Source organism: Balaenoptera physalus (genome assembly GCF_965194825.1).
Source record: "Balaenoptera physalus genome assembly, chromosome: 14".
Classification (NCBI taxonomy): Eukaryota; Metazoa; Chordata; class Mammalia; order Artiodactyla; family Balaenopteridae; genus Balaenoptera; species Balaenoptera physalus.
Window position 1 is genome coordinate 86,415,316 of NC_138893.1, and position 20,163 is coordinate 86,435,478.

The window sequence follows — 20,163 nt, forward strand, 5'->3', positions numbered from 1 at the left end:
GGTGGGTGGTGTTGTCTGGGCAGGCCTCTGGATTTCTGTGTGTGTGTGTGTGTGTGTGTGTGTGTGTGTGTGTGTGTGTGTGTGACAGAGAGAGAGAGAGGGAATGAATATGAACATGGACTTGATCCATCCTCAGGGAACTGAGCGGCTAGGCTGGGCGCTGTGAGATAACCAAGTGAGGAGACCAAGGCTAGTGAGAGAAGGGATATGTTGTTCCCTACTCCCCCCCTTCCCCTCCTTTCCCCCTTCCCCTCCTGCCCTCCCTCCCTCCTCTCAGGCTCACTCATGCTTTGGCCACTTTTCTCCTGTCTCACCAGCAGATGGCACCCCGTCACCAGCCGACCTGGTGACAGGCAGCTGAGTCAGGGACTTGGCCAGGGTGTGAGGGCCGGGTCCCGACAAGGGCTTCCACGCCCTGGCCGGCTCACATCCTGTGTCTACATTCCTAGCTGACTCCACAGTGATTTGATTTTGCAGCCCCTTTCTTGAGCAAGGGTGCTGAGTAAGTGCAGTATCAGGAAGCACTCGATATATACTCACTGGACAGAATAACATCTTCCCTTGGGTCAGACACTGCCACCGGCTCCTTTGTCAACAAACACACATTGAACACCTACTGTGTGTACCTTCCCTGGAGGACCCAAGTGTCCCAGAAGTGCCCAGTCTGGAGGGGGAGACAGACACACACACATACTCACACACATGTCCTGAGGGAGGGGGGCAGCCAGGGTTTGTGGTGGGAGCAGTCTTTTTTGGCCCCAGGAGGGGCTTGTGGGTCTACAGTTCCTGGCCCAGAGCCCAGGAGGCTGGTGCTGGTCGTAGGGGAGGGGTGTGTGTTTTGCTGCCATGTCTCCTGGCCTGGGGAGTCCTGAGGATCAGCCAGGTACAGGTCAGCTCTGAAGGCATGGAGGAGGGAACAGGCTGTCTGTCACAGGGCAGCCCTCAGCCTGGCCAGGGCCACTTGTCTCTTTACCGCGAGGGCTGGAAGCCTCAAATCTGCCGACAGGCCACCTTTCAGTTCCTTGAATTGGTAAACCCTTTCCAGCCTCAGGGCCTTTGCACATTGCTGTTCCCTTTGTCTGGGATGCTCTTCCTTGTTCTTCATGGCTGGGCCCTTCTCATACGTTAAGGTTTAGCCTAAATGTTTCGTCTATAGAGAGACCTCCCTGACTTTCCTTTCTAAGTGGCCTTCACCCAGTCATTTTTCTTTAAAAAAAAAAAAGAAGAAGAAGCTATGAAAAGGTATACACAGGTAGTAAAGTCCATAAAATCATATATACTTAGTTCAGCAGATATTTGTAAAACGAATACTCACGTAACTACCATCCAGGTCTAGACATGGAACATTGCCAGAACCTCCAGAAGCCGCTCCCACCCCCAGAGGTAGCCACCATCCCAACTGCTGTGATAAGCTTTTCCTTCCTTTCTTTAGTTTGATCTTGCTTTCCTTTCATTTTCCTGGCCCTTGGGTATTGGAGAGAGCAGACTGTGGGCGTTGGTGGTGGGGGATCAGGAGGTCTTGCTTGGCAGGATGTGCCAGTGCAGAGAAAGGGGTGGAGGTGAGACCCTGGCAGGGGCTAGTGTGTGAGGGTATCATTCAGAGGCAAATAACCAGTATACAAAGGGAAACCAGTAGAGCTTTCAGAGAGCCCAAGGGTTTCACTGGTACTGAGCTGGCACAGTGCAGTAGCCTGTGGTGCAGAAATGCAGGGCCTGCACCTGGCGTGCCCTTCTCATTTCAGAGGCAAGTGATTGGTGTCAGCCCAGCCCAGTGTGCCTGTGGAGTCCTGGCTGCTTCTGAACTGGCCCCAGAGAGGTGGACACATATGGCCGTGTCCAGGCAGGTAGCACTGAGCCCATTGTTCAGGCAGGTGAGGAGGGGCCCTGGTGGGCATTTCTGGAAATCCTTTTATTTCTCTCTCTCTTTTTTTTTTGGCTGCACTGCATGGCTTGTGGGATCTTAGTTCCCCGACCAGGGATCGAACCCGCGCCCCCTGCATTGGAAGCGTGGAGTCTTAACCACTGGACCACCAGGGAAGTCCCTGGAAATCCTTTTACACCATGCTGTGGTCTGGCATTGCCTCTTTGTGGCCAGGTCGCTATGGGCTTGTTGGGGTCCTGTATGGACCCCCAGCCTCAGGTGTAGAAGGGGCCGTGGAGGGAAAGAGAACAGCTCAGTATTGGAAAGCAGCTCTTGAGATGGAGAGAGAGAAAATTTGTTCTGTGGCTCCAGCCTAGGCATTTGCACTCTGCGGAATACTTTTAAAACTATATGTGTTTAACTTAAAAAACAGGGCTTCCTTGGTGGCGCAGTGGTTAAGAATCCGTCTGCCAATGCAGGGGACATGGGTTCGAGCCCTGGTCCGGGAAGATCCCATATGCCGCGGCGCAACTAAGCCCGTGCGCCACAACTACTGAGCCTGCGTGCTACAACTACTGAAGCTCGCGTGCCCAGAGCCTGTGCTCCGCAACAAGAGAAGACACCGCAATGAGAAGCCCGCCATCGTAACGAAGAGTAGCCTCCGCTCGCCACAACTAGAGAAAGCCTGCGCGCAGCAACGAAGACCCAGTGCAGCCAAAAATAAATAAATAAAAATAAATAAATAAATTTATATTAAAAAAAACCCAGTATGTATCACCTGTGCCTAGTGCACAAAGCACAAGGCCCAAAGGGTAAACGAGAGGCCAGGCTTCCTCCCACCCTGTCTTCTGGTCCGCTGGTCCCTTCCCCCTGGCACAGTGTCTTGTGGAACTAGAGGAACAGTTGCGAAGTTACGCTGGCTAACTCTAGAGTTGCTAAAGGATGAGGATGGTGAGCTGTGTCCTGAAGTTGTTTCTGTAGCAGTGATGGGACAGAACCCCAAAGCCCTTTGGTTGGGGCTCAGGTCTCTCTGTTGGTGGTGGGGGAGTCCCTGAGTCCCCTTCTAGAACTTTGGAAGCTCCAATGGCCACGAGCCCCACCCATCTCCATCCCAGCCCCACTGTGGGCCTCAGTCTTCTGGAAGGAGGGAGGATAAGAGTGGGGGGTCTGTGGTGGGCATTCTTAAGCACAGCACACCTGTTCCTTGGGTCCCTGTTTGCTGTGATGCTGCCCTGACACAGCGGTGGTGCTCAGAAGTCATGTGTCGGATGGATGGAGGAATTCCCTCATCCCACAGGTACAAATCGCTCAGTCTTCTTTCCTTAGTTTTCTCTCCTCTTCATTGTTCGGTCTGCAGAAATCACCCCAGCCATGAGAACCGGTCCAGCCCTGAGGGGCCTCCAGGGAAGCCCAGTGGGAGGTGGAGGTCTCATCACAGCAGGGAGACTGGGCCCTAGATGGCGCGGTGGCTTGTGGAAATGCCGCAAGCCCTGGACACAGGCCGCCAGGCGGCCAGCTGATTGCATGGTGTGTGGAATGCTTGCAGAACCTAAAGTGAACTAAGTGAGGATGAGTTCCCCTTCTACTGTCTTGAGTTGTGTACACGCCGGGTGTTGGTTTAGCATCCGTGTTAAGGCGGTTGCACAGAAGAGGCGGCATTTCAGCTGAACCTTAAAGGACGGAGCAGGTTTAGGGGTGTAAGTGTGGGACAGGAGTGAGGGGAAGGCGTTCTAGGTGAGGGTGTCTGAGCAAAGGTGGGGCAGCATGCAGGCAGGTGCTTGTGATGGGAATAGCAACACGGGAGAGCAAAGGGAGCTGAGGCAGGAGGGGAGGTAGGGGCTGGCCCAGATCTCAGAGGGCCTTGAGTGTCACCTTAAGTAGTTCCTACAGTAAAGTCCTAGCTTACACAGAGGTTAGGTTCTAAAGAGACCCTGAACAGTGAAGATCACCTAGAGTCAAATGACCCATGAAAAAAAACAACCCGGTGATTTAATCATCGCTCAGCCTTAGCACGTAGCTGCTGTTATTGTCCCCATTTCACAGAGGAGGAAACTGAGGCACAGAAAGACTAAGCAACTTCCCCAAGCCGGGGGGATTTGCACCCAAGCGCTCCGACTGCAGAGCCTACGTTCTTAGCCCTGTGTTAAACCGCAGCCTGGGACAGACCGTTTTGATGGTTGGGGACCAGGTGAGGTTGCCGGCTCGCAGATAGCACACCCAGGCTGTAGGGAACCATGTACCTTCAAAAACACTAGAGTCACACTCAGCATCTGAGTTCAGCAAGTTAAATGGGGGCCCAAGCTGCCTCGGCTGTACCTGATCTGGACAGCAGTGGGGGGCCCCTGACAGGTTCTGAGCAGGGAGTGACGTGATCCGGGCCAGGTTTCGGAAGAGCACCGCCGGGCACGGGATGGATGCGAGACCATGGAAGGGATAGCAGGGAAGAGGCACCTTCCATGCGCCGGGCCTGTGCTGGTGTGGCCTTGTCCCGAGTCAGACCAGTGGGAGGAGGACCTGAGGAAGGAGAGGCTGCGGGAGGGGCTGGGCAGCCGATTGGCTGGCGTACAGTTTGAAACCTGGTCATCATGTAAACTGGGGAGGCCTGGGCCGTTTGGGTGGATGAGGGGATTCTGATGATTTGGGGTCCCCAAGGGACATCCCTGAAGAAGCACATAGCAGGGCAGTATGGGCATAGCCAGCTAGAAATGAAGATGTCTGCAGAAGTGCTGCTGCCCCAGAGGGGCCCTAGTTCTGGGGTCCCTGACAGCCCCAGTGCATCCTTCACCCCTCCCACCAGCACAGACCAGCAGACACCCCAAGAAGCAGGTGGTTAAATAGGCTGCCAGGCTGCCCTGTGTCACTGGCACTGAAGAAGCATTTTTTTGAAGGCAAAGAGAAATCTTCTTTGAAACCACATGGATAATTATTCAGCTTTAAAAAATGTATGTTGGTGGAAGAACAAAAATGTTCTGCTTCAGAGAGATAACCGAATAGATAATTTGGTGGCATCAAAAGCTTGTGTCGCCCAAGTATGAGGATGTTAGCCTTGAGGAGGTAATTTAGCAAGGCTGAGGAGGTTATTAAAATCAAATGCTTCCAGAAATGCAAACATGGCTCTGGCTGACAAGGCAGCTGGGGATGGAGGGAGGTGATGCAGGGGCCTGGCAAAGCCAGTCATTCTGGAATGGAACCCCGACACACCCCGAGCTGTAAGTGTGGTGACCCAGGCTGAAATGAGTGATCTGTGCTCACCTTTAGACGTTAGGAAATTGTAGTTTATTCAGAAACAGGTGCTGCCAAAGGTCATTATCATTAAAGATGAGGTTGAATTAAGAGCTGCTTAATTGGCATCTGCCTCATCGTGGTTGACTGTGTTTTGCTAAGATGCATATTTTTGTCGTGCTTCAGTGTATTGCTGGGATTCCTTATTCTGTCAAGTTCACGTCAGCAAACGTGTATTCACTGTGTGCCGTGTCTGTCTGTATCATGCTCTGCAGAGGATGGGGAGGTGAGAGGAGGAGGAGGGAGCTGATTACTGAGCTCTGGCAGGTGTCCCATTAGGCCGCGCACTTGCTGGTATTGCTGCCTGGATCGTCCTTTGCCCAGATCTTTGCATGCCCTGCTCCTTCTTTTTTATTCTTGTCTCAGCTAAATGCCACTTCCTCCGAGAAGCCCTAGTGAGGGTTGCTGCCCTTGCCCCTGCCTCAGTTACCTGCTCCCCATTACACCGTTTTATTTTTTGGAGAGCAGTGTCATTGCCTGACATTCTTTCAGGTATTTGCCTCTGTATTTACCACTCTTCTCCCCAGGCTGGCGTGTAAGCTCCTCGAGGCCAGGGACTCTGTCTTGCTCATCACTGTACCCTTGGACTGTGCTACCATGTACTGGATACTCAGGAAATCTTTGCCATATGAATGACTGCATCTGATTTTCTCAACTGCTCTGGACGGGTGGTGTTTTCGTGTCACTTACAGAAGGGGAAACCGAGGCTCCGAGAGCTGTAGTGGTTTACCCAGATTCTCACAGCCAGCAAATCTTGTGCTGGAATTTAAACTCGAGTCTCTTGGCCTCCCTCTCCCTCTGCAACAGGCCACCCGCCTCATTGGGACCTAATCCTCGCCCTCAAGGAGCTCTCCGCCCTGCCAGGAAGAGTGAGACAAACACATTAGTCATTCTTATGGAAGACAAACAGGCGAGGGGCCCTGACAGAGGCGGCAAACACACACCGGCAGCTTAAGGGCGGGAGCAGTTCTGTCAGTTGAGGACTTGAGCAGAGGCTTCTTGGAGAGGTGGCCTTTAGACAAGACCTTGTAACATGGTGTTGCTGAGAGAGGATGTTGAGGATAAGGAGCACATTCTACTTAATGGGAAGGGCACCAGCAAAAATACAGAGGTGGGAGAATAAAGGGAATTTGCAGGGAACAATGAGTAGTCTGGCTCGGCCAGAAGGTGGAAGCAGAGTCGCAAGCAGGATACCTAAAAAGGGGGATCGGACCCGGATCCCTCGGTGGGATTGCTGGGCTGCAGAGAGTGGGTTCATTCTGTGTGGCATGGGGAGTCCATTCTTGAATGGAGAGGGGTATTCAGGTGATGGGTATGGAAGGGTGGGGGCAGGGTGTGGAGAGATTCCTCAGTGAAGAAGCGGCCATGGTCATTGTCAAGGTGGATTTCAGGGTTGTTAAGCTGGTTTCTTTTAGGTAACAGTAAAACCATATTAGAGTAATCACATCTTTGCCACAGACAGCACGGTTCTTGCCATGAGTTCAAACCCTAAACAGATATTAGCTCATTCTTTTCTTCATTCCCCGAAAGGGCATTTGAACCCCCATTTTGTAGAGGGGGATCCCAAAACAAAGCTTCCCAGGGATGAGGGGTATGGTTACGTTCAGCAGTGTTCGCCCAGCTCTGAGCTGGGCCTGAGGGGTAGTCAGCAGGAGGGCACGTGCTCCTCCAGTCAGGTTCGTTGCTCACGGATCCTGTAGGCAAGTCTGCGGATATTTACCAGTTGGGGGAAGATGGTCCAGCACAAGCATGAAGGCAGGCGTCCTGAGGTTGAAGGTGAGGTGGCTGGGACACCCTTCCTGGGGGAGGTGGCGCTGGGCTGGCAGGAGGAGCTATAGGGGCAGAGCGGAGAGGGAAGGGCATTCTGGACTGTGGGAATGGCATGAGCCAAGTCTGGGTGATGAGTGAGCTCGAGGACTGGCAGGTGGGTGGCTGCGGTGAGGTGTGCAGCCGGCGGCCAGGCCCTGGTGTTTGGCTGGGTCAGATGCTGAGCCCACGGTGCTGCTTGGAGGCGTTTGCTGCCACTTCCTGGGTCCATTCAGTTGTTCAGCTGTGATCTCAGGAAGCCCACTTACTCCTCTGAGAAAGCATGCCTTACAGGGCAGGATTCTTTATTATTTCAAGCCTGAGTGATTGTTTGAGGAGGAGAAAAGGCATTGTAAAAATCCAGTCAGTAACTGCAGCTCTTTTGTGCCCGGGCGCTGCCTTTGTTTGGTAAGTACAGTCTCCCCAGCTGTCAGCTGCAGTCCCCTTGCTCTCTGCCCTGCTCAGAAGCCGGCTCCAGGCTAACTGAGTCGTCTGGCATCTCATCACCCCTGGAGAAGCCCACATGCACACGTGGGCTTCTGCTATGGCAAGAGTACTGTCAGGTCTGCCAGAGTCTTACTCTGCCCAGCAAGTTAGACCGGGGAAATATATTCTGGGACATGCATTGGCTCCTCCTGTGGGCCAGGCATTGTGCCGGGCACTGGGGGCGTTGGGGAGGATGAGAGGTGAAAGGACACTGTCCCTGCCTGCAAGGAACAAGTGTTTGCCTCCCTTTAACCATGTGCATGTGATGTTCAGGGTTTTGGCCATGTCAGAGGGCCAGATGTACTCTCAGTCACAGGTGGAGTAACGTGATTGACTCTCAAGTCAGGCTGCCCTGGTTTGAAGCCTGGCTCAGCCACTCATTAGCTTTGTGATCTTGGGAAATTACTTGATCTCTCTGATCAAGTTAAGTCTGATCTGAGTTAAATCTCCGTTTTCTCATGTCTAAAAGGTCCTTACTTTCTAGAGTTGTGAGGATGAAAATTGGATAATGCCCGTAAATGTTTAGAATGGTGGCCAGCATATGCTCATTGCTATGAGTATTAACTATGATTATTATTACTTAACATTTTTCTTTAAATAAATTTAGCATAGATACAATTTAAAAAGAACTTTATATCATTACTGTAAATGGAAAGTCAACATAATTTTTCATTAATAGTTGATAACCATAAAAACAAAGATGAAAACAGAACACCGTTATGAAATCTTAGGTTAGGCTTGAATCTGCTTCCCCATTAAAGAGGGGGTAAAGCAAGGACTAGAGGACTGAGAATTTGAAATGGGACTTTCTCACCATGTGGCTGATTGTTATTTGTACAGTGATCACCATCTAAGTCCTTCTCAAAGTGTGGTCCGAGGACCAGCAGCATCAGCATCCCTGGGGGGCTTGTTAGAAATGCAGGTCCTTAAGCCCCATCCCAGATCTGCTGAATCAGAACCTGCATCCTGGGACTTCCTTGGTGGTCCAGTGGTTAAGACTTCGCACTCCCAATGCAGGGAGCCCGGGTTTGATCCCTGGTCCAGGAACTAGATCCCACGTGCATGCCGCAACTGAGTCCACATGCTGCAACTAAGAAGTCTGCGTGCCACAACTAAAGATCCCGCATGCCACAACAAAGATCCCCCCCTGCCACAACTAAGACCTGGTGCAGCCAAAATAAATAAATAAAATTTTCAAAAAACAACAAAAAAGGGCTTCCCTGGTGGCGCAGTGGTTGAGAGTCTGCCTGCCAATGCAGGGGACACGGGTTCGAGCCCTGGTCTGGGAAGATCCCACATGCCACGGAGCAACTGGGCCCGTGAGCCACAATTACTGAGCCTGCGCGTCTGGAGCCTGTGCTCTGCAACAAGAGAGGCCGCGATGGTGAGAGGCCCGCACACCGCGATGAAGAGTGGTCCCCACTTGCCACAACTAGAGAAAGCCCTCGCACAGAAACGAAGACCCAAAGCAGCCATAAATAAATAAATAAAAGAACGTGAATTTCTAAAAAAAAACAAAAACAAAAAAAAAACCTGCATCCTAACAAAATCTCCATGTAATTCATGGGCACATTACAATTTGAGAAATCTTGTCTTTTGTCGCCAGATTTGTGAGTTACGCACTTGGAGAGAGATGGGCTCCGTTCAGTCTCTGTGTTTTATGCATGAGGAGGTTAAGGTCCAAGAGTGACCTGCCCAAGGTCACTTGATGAGTTAAGAGCAGCAGCAGATCAGAATCCAGGTCTCCAGACTGGCTCTGCAGGGCAACATCCTTGAGAGGATGGGAAGCCGAGCCAAGCTTGGCTCCTTCCCATCTTTACTTACTGTGTGACCTTGAGCACATTCTTTACCTCTCTGGGCCTTAGTTTCCTTATCTGCAAAAGGGGACTGACACTACTGCCCTTCCTCAGAGGTTGTTGTCAGGATTAAATAAGATGATGCTCAGTCAGTGTTGGCTGCTGTTGTCCTTGTAGAAGACCTCAGAGCCTGCCGGGGCCTCTCGAAGACCTGGCTCAGCGTGTGGCCTCTGCTCAGACCGGCTGTGACCGCCTCAGAGCTGTTGGTGGCCACGCTTTCCGCATCAGTGTGGCTGCCGTTTCTGTTCCCTTTTGTTCTACGTGTTAGTGATGAGTCATTGATTGAATGAAGTAATTTAATATCTCAAATCAGTGACTGTGCATCACTTGGTTGTATTCTGTGTGGGATTAAATTTTGGTTTTAATTAAATACAGGATTTTTTTTTTTTAAAGTGATTGGCTGGCTTGCCAGGAAGAAGCAGGGATTGTTTTGGCAAGTCCCACATCCCACAATAACACACAAATATGGTTGTCTCCTTGTTGTGATGTTGTTGGAATAAGTGACTGCCAGGGGTCCTCTTCATCCTTCAAGGAGCAACGGAGCTGAAGCACATCGTTGTAATGAATTCTCGCATCAGAACAATGTCTTTTCATCCTCATAACAGCATCTCTTAGTTACTGAGTACACACTGTCTGCCATGCTGTGCTGGGCCCCTTGTGGACCTTTTATTTCATGCTCAGAACAGCCCTGTTAGTTAGGTCATCTTGTCCTCATTTTTTTTTAATTTGAGGAATAATTCACATACCATAAAATTCACCATTTTAAAGTGTAACATTCTGTGGCTTTTTATATATTTACAAGAGTGTGTAACCATCACCACGATCAATTTTAGAACATTTTCATCACCCCAAAAAGGAACGCTGTACCACTAAGCAATTACTCCAGATTTCTCAAATCTCCCCCAGCCCCTGGCAACCACCATTCTCCTTTTGTCTCTATGGATTTGCTTATTCTAGACATTTTATATAAAGGGAATCATCCAGTTAGTGGCCTCTTGTGGTTGGCTTCTTTCACTTAGCACAATGTTTTTGAGGTTCATCCATGTTGTATCAGTACTTCATTCCTTTTTATGGCCAAGTGATATTCCAGTGTAGGGAGCTACCACATTTTGCTTATCCATTCCTCAGTTGATACACATTTGAGCTATTTCTACGTTTGGCTATTGCAAATGATGCTGCTATGAACATGCATGTAGAGGATTTTGCGTGAATTCTTGTTCTCTTTTTATGGAGGGGGAAACTGAGGCTGGGGTTAAGTGACTTCCCTGAGATCCCATAGCAAGAAAGCCCCAGCCCAAGAAAAGCCTCAGTTTGGATCTGGAGGAAGAGAGTGCTCTCAGGCCCACACTGTAGGTACCTCTTCCTTTTTTAGGTCTCTGGCTGTTCTTGTGTGGTTAGAGCACATCCTGACTGTTGGGTGTGATGGCCACTGACCGGGGGCCAGAAGCTCAGCTTTGTTTGTGGAGGCAGGCACTCTGCAGTTCCATCATTTCCCAGAGAGGCTGGGACTTCTGCAGTAGGTCACGGAGAAAGCACCTCTGAGTTCCAGAGTCTCACGTGTGCAGCATTTGTTGTTGGGCTGTCGGCTGTTCTCTGCAGTAGCCCCTCTGAGCTTGGCCCTGGTGGGATTTTACCCCATTCCCCATGTAACCATCAGGATGGATCTCCACTGACCCAGCCTCCTTAGCCTGTTCCCCATGGATAGCTGGATGTTAGGGATGTTACTTTCTTTAAACTGAGGATATTTGTAAGAAGTAGTAAGTGCTTGTTGTAAAAATATCACACAATACAGAGATCTATAAAGTAGGTAGTAGAAGAAATAACACCCCCAAAAGCATGGCCATGTTCAGTGGTCTCGCCATGTTCCCAGAAGATGCCATGCACATTTCCCCTTTCCTGGGCACCTTTCTGCCCTTCTCTAACTCCCCACCAGGGCCCAGTATAACTGCTGTTGTGGTGGAACTTTCTGGACTTCTGCAGTGCTCGGTGAGCTCCTCCTGTGACCTTTTCTCTCCAGGTGGCATGAGACAGATGGGGAAAGGCCAGGAAAAGGCTGCTCTAGAAACTGGGAGTTAAACACCAGCAAAATCTCCGAAAATCCCCAAAGCAGTTTTGTCTGGGGAAGGGGATTTTCCAGGAGGCGGGCCGGGGCTCTTTTTCCTCTTAAACCTTCTAGAGCTAGTTAGCTCTATAAACACTGTGCACAGATAACAGAATCCAGCCTAATTGTGTGCACTGGTGCGTTGATACCAGTCCTTGATGACTTGTTTCGCTTGCTCTCTGCACCCCGCACCTCCCAGCTTTGGAGATCAAATGGCATTTCAGAGACCGGCAGCCCTTTGGCTTCTTACGCCAGGATGCCAGCTCCCAGCCCCTAGCCCTTGAATATACATGGAGGTGCTGGGAGTTTGATCTTCTGGAAGGGGTGCTGGCTCTTCCCAGCAGGCCCACGACTAAGTTTTCATTTTCATGTTCCAGAAGAATCTATTTTCTCTATACCAGGCTCCTGAATGAGAGTCTCATCCCACCCAGGGCCTCTGATCTGAGGCCCTCACACAATCCCACGTGTTGTTTTGCTAAACTGAGCTCTCTCAGGGTAGACCGCCTGGGTTCAAATCACAGTTCTTCTATTTACCTGCTAAGCCTGTGTTTCTACAATGATAAGATGGGAATGAACGTAATACTACCTACTTCATGGGGTTGTTGTGAAGATTAAATTAGATAAAGTGTGTCAAATATTTAAGAAAGTCTCAGGCACATAGGAAGTGCCATACAAGGGTAAGCTATTATTATATCACCTTTTTTTAAGACTATCTTCTGACGGTAGTAGGAGGAGGGAGCATAGCGTGGTGTAGACTGATGTAGGGTCGTAGAAAGACCATGGGCATCGGAGTTGGGTTACTCTTGGTTCAAATCCCAGCTCTCTACTCATGGGCCTGGGTGACCAACTTCCCTGAGCCTCAGATCCCCCCATTATACTGCATGTTCCAGCGTGTTCTAAGGCACAGACAATTCTAGAACCCTTGGTGGCAGCTTGCAGCCTCTCCTCTTTGACAGGAGCACTGGCCAGAGCTCTTTGCTCTGTAGAATCACGGAATCACAGAATGTCCAGCCTGGTTGAGACCCCCCCAAATACCATGGTGTAAACCCTCATTTACAGAAGAGGAGCCAAGGCCCCCGGAGAAGTTGTTTCCCTGAGACCCCACAGCTAATAGCAGAGGGACGGGGACGAGAACATGGGCCTCCTGAGCCCAGCCCAGTTGCTTCCACACTGACGGTCACCTGTGCCTCTTTCAGAGCCAGAAACATGCACAAGCAAGAGAGAAGAATGAAGAGACGGTGGCTCTGTCTTGAAATAGCCCAGTCTGAGGGGAGTCGGGAGGCACCCAGGGCAAAGTAACTTTCCACAAGTGAGCAAACTTAAAGCCCCTGCACAGGCATGGACCAGCCAGCACTTAGTTAATGTGAATTGCTGTCATTTTTGTCACCATTATCACCATCAGTCAGGGCCAAGAAACCACAGCTGGTGGAGGCCCAGTCTCTCTAAGCCAGTAATTCTCAAACTCAAGTTGGAGGGCTTGTTAAAACACAGATGGCTGGGCCCCGCCCCCAGAGCTTCTGATTCTGTAGGTCTGGGGTGGGGCCTGAGAATGTGCATTTCCAACAGGTTCTGGGGAGATGCTGATGCCCCAGACCCCCCTTGCCACTGAGAGTGGTCCTTGGACCTGCCTGGTAGAAATGCAGGATCTCAGGTCCCGCCCGAGACCTGGAGCATCAGAAGCCTCATCTTAGCAGGATCCCCAGCTAATCTGTTGGCACATTATAGTTTGAGAGGTGATGGCGTAGTGCAGAGTTCTCTACCCTGGCTGCATGTTAGGATCACCAGGAGAGCTTGGGAACCCCTGATTCCCAAGCCCCAGCTCACACTAATTAAGTCAGAATCTCTGCGAACGAGACTCAGGTATCAGGAGTCTGTAAAGCACCCCGGGTGACTGGCCCAGTGTGTCGCCAAGTCTGAGAACCACCAGCTAGAATTCAGAGTGGCAGCCAGGAGGGGTCTCAGAGATGATCAGCTCCAACCTTGGCATTTACCAGAGATGCACACCAAGGGCTTAAGACCCGAAGGGTCCTGCCTGAGGTCCCACAGCCAATTAAGTGACACATCCAGGCTCTGGATAATTCTTTCACCAGCTCTTTCAACTCTAAGCCTCCTTCCTATAGCTCCATGGTAACTGCAGTATACCAGTGTCCACAGGAATTCATTGTAAACCTTGGAAGGCCTGTCTGCTCATTGGAACTCAAGATCTCTTGTTTCAGAGCAGCTGACCATCCCAAGTGACAGTTACATATTGTAGGGAGGCTGTGTACATAGTGGTTAGGAGCACGAGCTCAGGGCCAGCTATGCCCTTTATTAACAAGCCCGCAGGTCTGTGTCTCAGATTCTTCCTCTAAAAGCAAAGATGGTGATAATAGTTCCCATCTCATGAGGCTGTTGTGAGGATTAAGAGTTAATATGATACTACTGAGCCATAAAAAAGGATGAAATTTTGCCATCTGCAACAACATGGATGGTCTTGGGGGGTATTATGCTTTGTGAAATAAGTCAGAGAAAGACAAATACTTATGATATTGCTTAAGCTGAAAAATAAAACACTCTAATGTATATAACAACAACAGAAAAACAGACTCACAGATATAGAAAACAAACTAATGGTTACCAGTGGGGAGAGGGGAAGGGGAGGGACAAGATAGGGGTAGGGAATTAAGAGGTACAAACTACTATGTATAAAATACATAAGCACAGGGAATATAGCCAATATGTTATAACTACAAATGGAATATAACCTTTAAAAACTGTGAATCACTATGTTGTACACTTGAAACATAAAATATTGTATATCAGCTATACCTCAATAAAAAAAATTGAAATTAAAAATAAATTTAAAAAATTTAAAAGTTAATATGACAATGCTGAGATCACTGACTTGCACATAGGAAGCACTCTATAAATGTTGATTATTATTTCATTAACTGAGTGACCTTGAATAAATCATATGACCTTGAGCAATCCAATCTTTTAACTTCTCTATGATTCAGTTTCCTCCTTTGTTAAATGGGGGTAAGTATAGAACTGACCTTACAGAGTAGTTGTGAGGAGCAGATGAGATTGTAGGTCTGAGGCCCTGAGCAGTTTTGGACCCAATGGTGGCTGTGGTCATATGTCACAGACAGAAGAACTTACAGTAGTAAGTTCTGGCTGGGGCAGGGTCTGAGCTGGGCTGTTCCAGACTCTCTGAAGGGAACATCTAAAACCATGGGAATTGAGGTTTCTGAGATGTTTTGCCTGGAGTAAAGCTCATCATGTCCTTCATCCTCATATATGTAAAGCATTGTCACGTGGGAGCAGATATCTATGTGTGATCCAATAGGGCAGAAGGACCACTAGGTAGTGGCAGGGTAGCAGTTATATGGTTCATGAAAGAACTCTCTAACAGTTCAAACCATTTTGTGGAGGGGAGGGGAGCTCCCCATCATCAGAGGTGTTCCAGAAGAACTCTGTGCTCTCCGGTGGAGACATTGAGAGAATTTCAGGTCTGAGATTGGAGGCTGCATTACTCAGTATTTCCCAAGTTTGCTTATTGGTAAGAATCACCTGGGAATACTTGTTAAAAAACGCAAATTCCCTGGCGCCATTCCAGACCCACTGAGGCAGAATCTCAGGAGTAGGGGCCTAGGACCCACCTCTCCAGATGCTTCTTACTGGGAAATTTGGAAAACATGGGCTAAATGGCCTTCAGCCTCCTTCTAATCCTGAAAAAAAAGAGTCCACAAAAAAAGACGTTTGTGAAAAGAGATATTTTGTGAAAACAAGACATTCTGGGTGGGACTGGGTCACACTGGTGGCAGATTTCCTCCTGCAGCCTGGGGAGTCTGACATCTTGGTCAGGACACAGAGCCCACGCACCCGCCAGCCTGAGTCCGCGACACTTTCTCCTCGGGTCCTGTGGCTTGGTTGCCAGGGGCTCCATGATCCTCTGCGCTCCCTGCACAGGGCCCTGTCACCAGGTCCACCTCTCAGCAGGAACTGAGCAGGGGTCAGAGTTCTCTTTCTAAGGAACAACACAAGCTTGACTCAGCCCTCCTGACTTCCCACAGAATGTTCTGTTTACTGCTTGGATTTTGCTTTTTCTGCCCTGTTTTCGCCCACCAGTTACTTTTCATTAGGCATTTGTTAGAATTTACGGGATAACCTTTAATGAAGGACATTAAACATTTTGAATTAAAGAGCTTCTTTATTAACATGAAGTACTATTCTAATTAGAGGTTTGGGGACATGCAGTTTGGCCTTGTGATAATAATTATGATTATGAGGATAATTATGCCTTGTGTTTATTACAGTGCCTTCCCCCCAAGGGTCTCTGTTCTCTACTATAGCTCAAGTGTCGGTGCCGGGGGCACTGAGGAAAGGCACACTTGAATCCAGCTGCCATCCAGATGTTGACAGAGGACCCTGTGTTGGTAACCCCAGCCCCTGATGGGGTCTGTGGGCATGCATGCACCACCAAGTAGCATGAAATGATTCCTTCCTCTCTGGCGAGGCTCCAGAAAATTGCAGGAGGAGCCAAGGCTCAAAGGTGGAGCCCCAGAGGAAATGAAGGTTCTCTGGGCTTTTGCTCATGCCATGGCCCATGCCTGGGTTGCCGTCCCTCTCTCCTCTCTGATTCTAGTAACCTCTCATCCATCAGTGTGCAGCCTGAACCTAGGCGACCAATTGCCCTGAGTTGTCTGGGGCTAAGGAGGGGTCCCCCAGGATGCAGGGCTTTTGGTACTAAAATTGGGAATGTCCCAGGCAAACCAAAACAAGTTGGTCACCCTACTGGAATCTTTGCATTCCGATTCTTTGCACTCTATCATCTCCCCCAAATGACCTTGGACAATTTACCTATCAACACGGGCCTCATTTTCCACCTGTGAGGGTAACTCATGATTAATACATAAACAGCACCTGCTACTGTGCCTGGCACGTAGTCAGTACTCGTGATGCTAGCTATGCCTGTTTTTTTGAGTTGAATGAGAACTTTGAGATCACCCAGCCTCCGTCTGGTTCAGGAATCCTCTCAGTGGTGACCCTGCCTTATCACCCCATAACGCTGCACTTACTTCCTCACATGGAACCTTTTCCTTATGACTGCTGAACTAGCCCCCGTCCTGTCAGCTCTGAGGACCCATAGAGAATGGGACTCTCGGTGACATCCCATGGCTCTGGAGGATGACTTGCCTGTCTCCAGCCTGGGTCTTCTCTTCCCTGGGTAGGGTCCCCCTCTCCCTTAGTGGGATCTGGCCCCCAGCTACATCCTGGCTGTGTCTTCTGGAAGTCGTGCTGTCTGCCCTCGTGAGCATTGGACTTGGCTCAACCCTGGGGGCTTTTCTCTACTACACACAGGCATAGTGGGTATAGAAGGTGCCCATCCTTTGAATTAGACCTGGAGAAGAAGCTCCTGAGGACAAAAGGCTCATGAAGAAGGCTGCTCAAGTCCCCAAGAACAAAAAAATCATAGGGAAGCCACAGGGCACAATGTGGAACAGTGCCTGGCACACAGTAGGACCTCAGTAGCTATTTGTGGAAGATAAATGAAAGCAGCAGGTGTGGATGCATTTCGGGCACTCAGCCCCCTCCCCCCCCACCCCAGATGCCGGGCCATGTGCTTCTGTGACTGTGTCGGTGGGCAAGTGAGGCCGCAGAGGCCATGTGTTGCTTGCACTGGGGACTGGGAGAGTGGGGTGGTGTACAGTTGGGATGGCATGTGGGCAGCCCAGGTGGGAGGAACAAGGCTGTGGGCTGGGCGTTTCTGAGCTGATCTCCTCTGGAAGACAGCTGCTTTGAGGATGCTTGGAAATAACCTGAGTGGCGTGATGTCTCTTCGGCCTTCATTTTGAGCACTTTCTGTCCCCGCTTTGGGGAGCAGGGTGCATTATATGATTCTTCAGTAGTGCCTGAGTGCTGAAGGTGCCAACTCATAACTTCTACTTCAGTCCAGTACAGAGAGCTACTGTCCTTCTTTCATGGGTCTGCCTTCTCTGTTTCTCAGATTGATGAGCTGGCTGGCTTCAGTTTATCCTTGAATATGCCAGGTTATTTTTTTCCAATAAAAACTATTTTTATGATACGTTTATTTTTCTATTTTAAAAGTAAAGTATCACCATATATACTTAAAATATTTTTATGCAGATAAATAGTGGTACTTATTTTGTACAAAATAAACAAACAGCAGGACTATAAATAGTAATAAATTGCTCAAATCCTTTGTAATAACCATTTAACATTCTGGTTATTTTCCTTTTGGTCTTCTTTCCCAGGCATGTATACTTTTGTACATAGTTGGAATTACTGTGTGCATATAATTTTTATATTCTGCTTAAAGAAAACACCTAAATGCTATAACTTGAACTATTAAACAAGAAAAACAATGAACAGACATAGGTTGATAATATTATTTAGGGAGCTCTACCAACACCTAGGGGGTTGATGGAGTGGGTGGAATGCCAGAACTCCAAATAGAAAAATAGCAAGAGACCTGAACAAGATTTTCCACCAGGGAAATAAAAATGGTTAATTAACCATGAAAGATAATCAGTCTCATGAAAGCAAGGGATACCATTTTCCCTGATCATATTAGCAAGGATTTTTTTAATGATCCTCTTACTTGTTGGCTAGAATATATGTAAATTGGTATAAATATCCTGGAAAGCAGTTTGGCAACACATATCAGTGGCTGTGTATTTATTTACTAATTATGTTTTCTCCCTGGTGAATATCTATCATCTGGTGGCCTTTTTTAAATTGAGTTATATTGAGCATTTAAAATAATCAAGATAACAACTTCGGTATCCTATTTATAGATCCTTTTTCACAATCTGTTGCTTGCCTTATTTTCTTCTAAGCATCCAGGTGTTTCATATTTTTTTATAGTTAGGTTTGTTGATCTGTTCCTTTGTGATTCTTCATGGCTCCTAGGTTGAGTAAGTGTTCCTCACTTAAGAGGTTGTATAAGTCTGTTTACTTCTGATTTTTTGATTTGATTTCAAAAAATATTTAAAGTGTAATTTTATCTAGAGTTTTTTTTTTGATTCTTAGGTTAATTGAGAGTCTCTTTCTCTTATTTTCCCAATATTGTTAATTGGTTATTCTGACATCAGTTATTAATCCTTCCCTTCCCTAATTTATTTGTGAGGCCTCCATTTTAGTGTTTATTAAACTATAACATATTATTTATGGACTGTATTTTCTGGACTATAGATCTGTATTTTCTTTCTATGTAGTTAGTGTATTTTCTTTCTATGATCTATTTTTCCTATTACCCTTTGTTTTAATCAGTGCAGCCTTATAAAATTGGTTATCACTCCACCTTCTTCTCTTTTAGAGAGTCTTGCTTGCTTATTCCCCAGTTGAAATTTAAAACCATTTCATCAAGTTTAAAAAAAAAACTTTTTGGGCTTGGAGTAGGAATTGCATTAAACAATCTTTAAATTAACTTCTTTAAAAAAATCAACGTTGGGCTTCCCTGGTGGCGCAGTGGTTGAGAGTCTGCCTGCCAATGCAGGGGACACGGGTTCGAGCCCCGGTCTGGGAAGATCCCACATGCCGCGGAGCAACTGGGCCTGTGAGCCACAATTACTGGGCCTGCGCATCTGGAGCCTGTGCTCCGCAACAAGAGAGGCCACGATAGTGAGAGGCCCGCGCACTGCGATGAAGAGTGGCCCCCACTTGCTGCAACTAGAGAAAGCCCTAGCACAGAAACGAAGACCCAACACAGCCATAAATAAATAAATAAATAATTAAAAAAAAAATCACCGTTATTTCAATATTTTAATTTGTTGTCAACGAATGCTATATATCTCCATGTACAAACCCATTTTTATTTGTTTATTTTTTATTTATTTATTTATTTTTTACTTAGTTTTTTGGCTGCATTGTGTCTTTGTTGCTGCACGCAGGCTTTCTTTAGTTGCGGTGAGCAAGGGCTACTCTTTGTTGCGGTGCACGGGCTCTAGGTGCGCGGGCTTCAGTAGTTGCAGCATGTGGGCTCAGTAGTTGCAGCGTGCGGGCTCCGTAGTTGTGGCTCGCGGGCTCTAGAGCGCAGGCTGAGTAGTTGTGGCACACGGGCTTAGTTGCTCTGTGGCATGTGGGATCTTCCCAGACCAGGGATCAAATCTATGTCCCCTGCATTGCCAGGCGGAGTCTCAACCACTGCGCCACCAGGGAAGTCCTCCCATTTATAAAAATATCTTTGTGAACTTTTCTTTTTTTTTAATCTTTTTTTAAAATAGATCTTTATTGGAGTATAATTGCTTCGCAATACTGTGTTAGTTTCCGTCGCACAACAAAGTGAATCAGCCATACGCATACACATGTCCCCACATCCCCTCCCTCTTGAGCCTCCCTCCCATCCTTCCTATCCCACCCCTCTAGGTCATTGCAAAGCACCGAGCCGATCTCCCTGTGCTATGCTGCTGCTTCCCACCAGCCAACTATTTTACATTCGGTAGTGTATGTATGTCGATGCTACTCTCACTTCGCCCCAGCTTCCCCCTCCCACCCCATGTCATCAAGTCCATTCTCTATGTCTACCTCTTTATTCCTGCCCTACAACTAGGTTCATCAGTACCGTTTTTTTTCTTTTTTCTTTTTAGATTCCATTTATATGCGTTAGCATACGGTATTTGTTTTTCTCTTTCTGACTTACTTCACTCTGTATGACAGACTCTAGGTCCATCCACCTCACTACCTATTAGAGAAATGCAAATCAAAACTACAATGAGGTATCACCTCACACCGGTCAGAATGGCCATTATCAAAAAAGCTAGAAACAA

The 20,163-nt window shown here is 48.2% G+C and overlaps 1 protein-coding gene and 1 long non-coding RNA gene across 2 annotated transcripts in view; both read left to right on the forward strand.

Annotated features, from left to right (window-relative positions):
- Positions 1-20,163, forward strand: part of LRRC20 (leucine rich repeat containing 20) — a 64,342-nt gene that overhangs the window by 11,306 nt on the left and 32,873 nt on the right. The gene's annotated exons all lie outside the window — the stretch shown is intronic.
- Positions 1,419-2,608, forward strand: LOC309642734. The gene is made up of 2 exons (XR_014253350.1): positions 1,419-1,871; positions 2,341-2,608. It is a non-coding gene; the product is annotated as an uncharacterized lncRNA (long non-coding RNA).